A 6,000-nucleotide genomic window follows, 5' to 3' on the forward strand; every position below is an offset into this window, starting at 1 on the left:
AACAAGAGACCTTCTAAATGAAGCACACATGCTCTACCACTGAGCAATAACTCTTCCCCAAATTTGGAGAGATTGGGATTATTCATATTTATTAAACTGATCTGTGTCAATCTGGTATTTTATTATTTTGAGTTTATTGTCTTTAGTACCGCTAGTCATCTCAGAAAGGGCAGTATTAAACAAACATCCTAGTAAATATTAAATGACATTTTTGCTGCTCCTCTTATGCCCTTTCATGATATACACAGAAAGATGCTGGAAGATTGCACTCTGAACCATTAGAATTTACAACAACTCAAATGTAGCTCAACAAACAATTACGTATGTACAGTATTTTGCAATAAATACAGCAAGAGGCTCAGGTTTATGTCAAACAGGCCCCAATAATGATAAGTAGGAAATATTTGATTTAAATCCCTCTAGAAAAGACCAGACACACAGTAACACACATACGTAACTAAGAGTCAAAGCAGAGGTGATTAGGCTGTGATCAGGGTGGAGAGTCCTATACATTCTGCATTACAATTTCTTTAAATAATTTTGAAAGAAACTTGTTTCTTAATCACTGTGGGCATACTTTGTTTTACACATCACCACCACCACTTATTTTTCAGAAAATCCAGTTGCTACGTAGAACTTTTAATAAGGGACAACAAGAAATATAAGAAGCTTCTGCATGGTTGACTACACAATGGATTTGAGAGAGAGACACCAAGGCTTTGTAAAACCTCTCAGTCCCTCAACAGACGCAAGCTGAGAAGAGCCCACTAACTGAACCAAACAGCCAGGAAATTTGAGATTAAAGTTCAGCAGTGTAATCTTATATTTACACTCAAATGGAAAGTAGGCTTCCTCTAGGATTATCTCCTCTTTCTTCATCCTGTTCATCAATTTATTAAAACAGACAAGAAAAAAAAGAGCCTGCACAGAAAGTCTGCCCTAAAGACGTTACTTGAGCAATCATTTACCTCTCTGGCAACTAACTGAGAGCAGAAGTATGAAAAAGTGTTTACAGCACGCTTTTCAGACACTTTCCTATATTGTTCATGCCTTGTGACCAAGTTCTTCCGCATAAATTCCCACATTACATTACAAAGCAGACGATGATATGAATAACAGCAGCAGCAACAACAAAGTAATAGAAAATTAAGAGCAAAAAAAGAGGACAGTAACGGTGCGGTGCTGATGATAATACACAAAATAATACAAGATCATCAGTTAAGAGAAAAAAGAGGAAAATCACCCAGTCATTACTTAGTATATAATGAGTGCTTGTGGGACATTTGAAAGTAAAGCAGTCTATTCAGAGTCATTCTGCGGGTAGAATAAAGCAGTGTTTCCCAACCGGTGTTCCGCGGCACACTACTGTGCCGTCAGACATTGGCTGGTGTGCCGTGGGAGGGAGGCGGGCGAGTCGGGCGGTGAGAGGCGGCGGCGGCGAGGATCCGCGTCGAGCCGGGGGCGGCTCCGCGGTGGTGGTGCCGAGCGGCGGGGCAGCGCGTGCAAAAGGGAGGAGCGCGAGACAGCGGAGGAGGAGGAGGCCGGCATGTCCGGGCAGCAGCAGCAACAACAGCAGCAGCAACTCCCGGCGACGGCTCCTCAAGCCCCGCCGCCGCCCCCTCCTCCGCCCGCTATCGCCGCCACCACCACAACAGCCGCCGCCGCCTCAGTTGCCGCCGTCCCTCAGTCCCTCGCTCTGCTGCCTCCTCCCACCCCCAAAGCTTGGAGGTTCCCCGGCAAGGGGGAGGGAAAAAACTTTCACTTTCGTGCGTCCCTCCCGGCGTGACGCTGCGCGCTGACGTCACGGGGCGGGGCTTTAATGGTGGTGTGCCGTGAGATTTTTTTTCAGTAAACAGGTGTGCCGTTGCCCAAAAAAGTTTGGGAAACACTGGAATAAAGGAACTCAGCATTCACCATCCTCTGGAGTACTACTACTAATCAGTGGCGTAGTGTGGGGGGCGCAGGGGGGCTGGTCACACCGGGCGCAACATCTGGGGGGGCGCACTCCACGGGTTAGGTGGCACAAATTACTTGCCTTGCCCCGGGTGCTGACAACCCACGCTACGCCACTGCTACTACTACTACTACTAATAATAATTTAATATCGAACATTAAAAACTTCCTGATACAGAGTAGAAACCACATGCCACAGGCCTCAACCCTGACAATCCCCAGGGCTCACATTAAGCCCTGTGATCTTACCTTAGTTGAGTTGGATTGTTTAGGCAAGAGAAAAAGACGTTCGCTCAGCACCTCAGTACAGCACAGAAGCAAACAAGGTTTCGGATCTAAGCAGCCTCCAATTCCGGTGGCTTTGACACCAACTGCACCACGATCCTGGGCAAGTCCACACAGAAGGAAACCCAGCTGAGTTCAAGGAGACTCCCTGCCACAAAAGCGCGCGCAGCACTGCAGCGCCAAACCTCCGGGTCCCCTTGATTCTCCAACCAGCAACGAGCGCCTTCTAACTCAATGGCCCCGTTTGCAACATGCAGAGCTCTGCGTTTAACGGCTCCCTCCCTCCGTCCCTCCCTCCAGGTCGTACCTCCTCCTGCCCAGCCCAACATCGCACTTCCCAGCCGAGAGATATAACAAACCCTCCCTCCGTCTCCTTTCCTCGCTCCCTGCCCTGGCTCGCTTCCTCACTTACGTGTCAGGATCATGGAGCAGCAGGCGGAGAGAGACCCGCACCCAGACTTCCAAGCGGGAAGGCTCCCCAGTGGGGAGCCCCACCCAAGCCCAGCTCCCGGACTCCCCGCACTCGCAACACGGAGCTTTAGTCCTCCTCCTCCACCACCACCTCCCTGCCAGCTCCTTTCCGCTCTGCTCCTGGCGGTGCGCCGCGCAAGGAAGGGCCCGGCAAGCCCTGTCCCGAAACGCCGACCTACCTTAAGCTTGCACCGGGTCCGAGGACGGCGGCTGCAACTTCTGCTGCTGCTGCTGCGGCTGCAACAACAACAAGCGGAGGCGCCATGCAGCTTCTCCCGCTGCGAGACGCTCAGAATGGATGCAAGAGCCTGGCGGGGTCATCCGAGGACGGGTTTCAGCGTTTTGAGTGCATGTGACGCGGAACTGGCGGGACGTCTCGCCACCTGGTGGGCGGTTGTGACCCCTGCAGGCCCCCGGCTCGGCTTTCTTCCGGGCGGCGCAGGCAGAAATTCAACAGGTATATCACCTGTTTGCGCCTTATCACAGCCTCCCCGTGCCAGGAAAATGCTGACTATTAAAAGGAAGCATTCTCTTGAGGCCGTTCTTTTATCTATACTGTACTGTATTTGTACTGTATTTAAAAATTACCAGCAAATAGTTACAAAGATGGGGCCTGTTTTTTCAAATAAAAACACAGAAAATGCTGCTCACCTTTCAGTTATTAATTTTTTGGCAGCTTATGCCATTCTTGCTTAGACAAGCCTACCCAGGTGCTTAGAAAGTGGAGGTAATTTTAATCTGTTTTAGTATTTTAACTTTTGGGTGATTTCAAGTGAATGTTTCTCAATTTTATTTTTTTCCTCTTTTTGTAAACAGGTTTTTTTTTTACAATCAAATAGTGTATAAATTTTATGGAATAAATAACTATAAAGCTATTGGCAGCCTAAAGAGAGAGAAAGAGGGCAAGGAACACTCAAGTTAACAATAAAATTAAAAGTAGCAGATAAGAGCAGCATCAGATATTTCTGTTTGTGGTTAACATGTTTTGTTTTGTTTTTTAAAAAAAGACTTGAGGGTAAAAAGGCTCACTGCCTGGTACTAAAAACATGGTGGCAACCAGGAAGGGGCGTAGTTCAGTGGTAGAGTATCAGTGTTGTAATCAAGAGGTTGCAGGTTCAACCCCCGGAATTTGGGGGTGTCCCCCATCTGAAACCCTCGACAGCTGCTGCCAGTTAGCATGATGTCTACAATACCATAGTCTGATTCAAGACAGCTTCCTACAGACAGGATGCTGCCATCAAAAAGCCCCTCTTCCCAATCACCATCCACCACGCTTCAGTCAGTCAACAACCCGCTTTCCACTCAGCTGCCACGCCCTTTGAACCCATGGAAACAAGTGGACATAGACGAAAGTGATAAAGCACGTTCCTTGTTCTGTGAAGGTACAAAGTGTGTGCATTACATTTCCTTTCATTCACAGAATGTTTGGCAATGCCGCTTTCTTTTCACAACAGCTTGAGTTACCAGCCTATGTAGGGCACCTTAGTTAGTCAACTTTTCCTCAAGACTTATCTTTTAACTTAGGCCTTGTGGGGGCAGAGAATGGACTTTAAATCATAGTTGGATGGGACCTCGAGGATCATCTAGTCTAACCCCCTGCAATTCAGGAATGTCAACTAAAGCATACATCACTGATGGCCATCCAACCTCTGCTTAAAAGCCTCCAATGAAGGACTTGCTTGCTGAGATAGGCCAAAATTGAAATGCTCTGGTTTGCTGCTGAGATATATATGAATTTTTTGTCAGTTTTGCTGAATAAATTGGTTTAGTTATTGGTTTATGATATTTAGTGTTTTCATAAGACTGCTGCAAGCCACCCTGTGAATACTGACAGCTAATGGGCAGTCTAAAAATACAGGGGCAAATAAAAGCAAGATAGGCAATTTCCAAGTTGTCTACCAGCTGCTGGAACAACAGAAGGCTGTTGCCTTAATGCAGGCATAGGCAAACTCGGCCCTCCAGATGTTTTGGGACTACAATTCCCATCATCCCTTACCACTGGTCCTGTTAGCTAGGGATGGTGGGAGTTGTAGTCCCAAAACATCTGGAGGGCTGAGTTTGCCTATGCCTACCTTAATGTTCTGCTTGTGAGCTTCCCAAAGGCATCTGAATGTCATTGTGTGATACCAGATCCTGGATGATTAGGAACACTGGTCTGATCCAGCAAAGCTCTTCTTGTGGTCCCAAAGACTCCCAATGTCACTGCTTACCACTGTAAATTCATGTTGCTGCTGAGCCTTTCCACAAAGACAAAGTGGGATATCCTTGCATATACATGGAAAATACAAAAGTCTTTGTTTAAAGTAATTTAAAAAACAACAACCAATTTCAGCCTTAGTTTCCTATCAGCGAAACAGGAATATTAGGCCACAGGTGCTTTGCTGGTTTCTTCTAGTTTGTCCTTGAACAAGGAGTTTGGGTTGTGGGGACAGACTGTGCATCTTTCAACAAGAAGATTCGGATGTGGAAACAAAAAAACAAACAAACATTAGTATACATCCAATGTACAACTGAGCCATAGATGTGGACAATCTTATGGTGGTCTCTAAAGTTGTGGGAATGGATAGGGTAATCACTGTAATGCACTTTTAAATGCTGTGGAAATTAAATTCAGGCTAGTTTCAAATAAAATGCATGTATGGGAAGCAACATTAGGGAATAATTTTTGAAACTCGTTTACTTTTAAATAATATAGATATATTTTGAAACTCACTTCAAATGCAGGGCAAGGTGTATTGCATCTGCACGCTGCCTGGATACAAAAATAAGCCTCTACATAGGGCCTACAGGGACTGACATTTTATAATTTCTTTGACAATTCCCTTTAACTATGAAGGTTTAATTCATTTAATTAGAATCCTAGCACAATCCCTGGCAATTCAACAGCCATATCCTGTGTTCATACCGCAACCGTCTTACCACTGCTCTCCTTCATTAAGTATGGATGAGTGAACATTTAGGAAACCGCTTGCATAAAAGGAGTGTTGATAAGAGTATACAGTATATTGAAAGTGATGATTAATAATCTCAATTAATGTAAGAAATGCATGATCAGAGGCAAAAATAATAATAATGAAATCCTGGGCTGAGAGCTGTGTTGACCTCAGTTATTGACCTCAGTTAGTTGAGCCAGAGTAGCCATAACCTCCTTAATTCTTTTACCAAGGTCACCAGACATAGTTTTCCAAGACTAATTTACCATTTTATCTCCAAGGCTTTATGAACACATTTGCATGTATTCATATAATAATAATAATAATTTTTTTTATTTATACCCCACCCTCCCCAGGC

At 45.4% G+C, this 6,000-nt stretch overlaps 1 protein-coding gene across 7 annotated transcripts in view; it reads right to left on the reverse strand.

Moving 5' to 3' along the window:
* LOC309373903 (serine/threonine-protein kinase Sgk3) overlaps window positions 1–3,060 on the reverse strand; it is a 53,227-nt gene extending 50,167 nt beyond the window's left edge. For 3 of the 7 annotated variants that reach the window (XM_081918447.1, XM_081918442.1, XM_081918445.1), the window contains exon 1: window positions 2,203–2,537. The gene's annotated coding sequence lies outside the window, so the exon portion shown is untranslated. The other 4 variants (XM_081918446.1, XM_081918443.1, XM_081918444.1 and 1 more) reach the window with 4 other exon arrangements.
* Between the last annotated feature and the right edge of the window lie 2,940 nt (window positions 3,061–6,000).

The sequence above is a fragment of the Podarcis melisellensis genome (genome assembly GCF_964234715.1).
Source record: "Podarcis melisellensis genome assembly, chromosome: 7".
NCBI lineage: Eukaryota > Metazoa > Chordata > Lepidosauria > Squamata > Lacertidae > Podarcis > Podarcis melisellensis.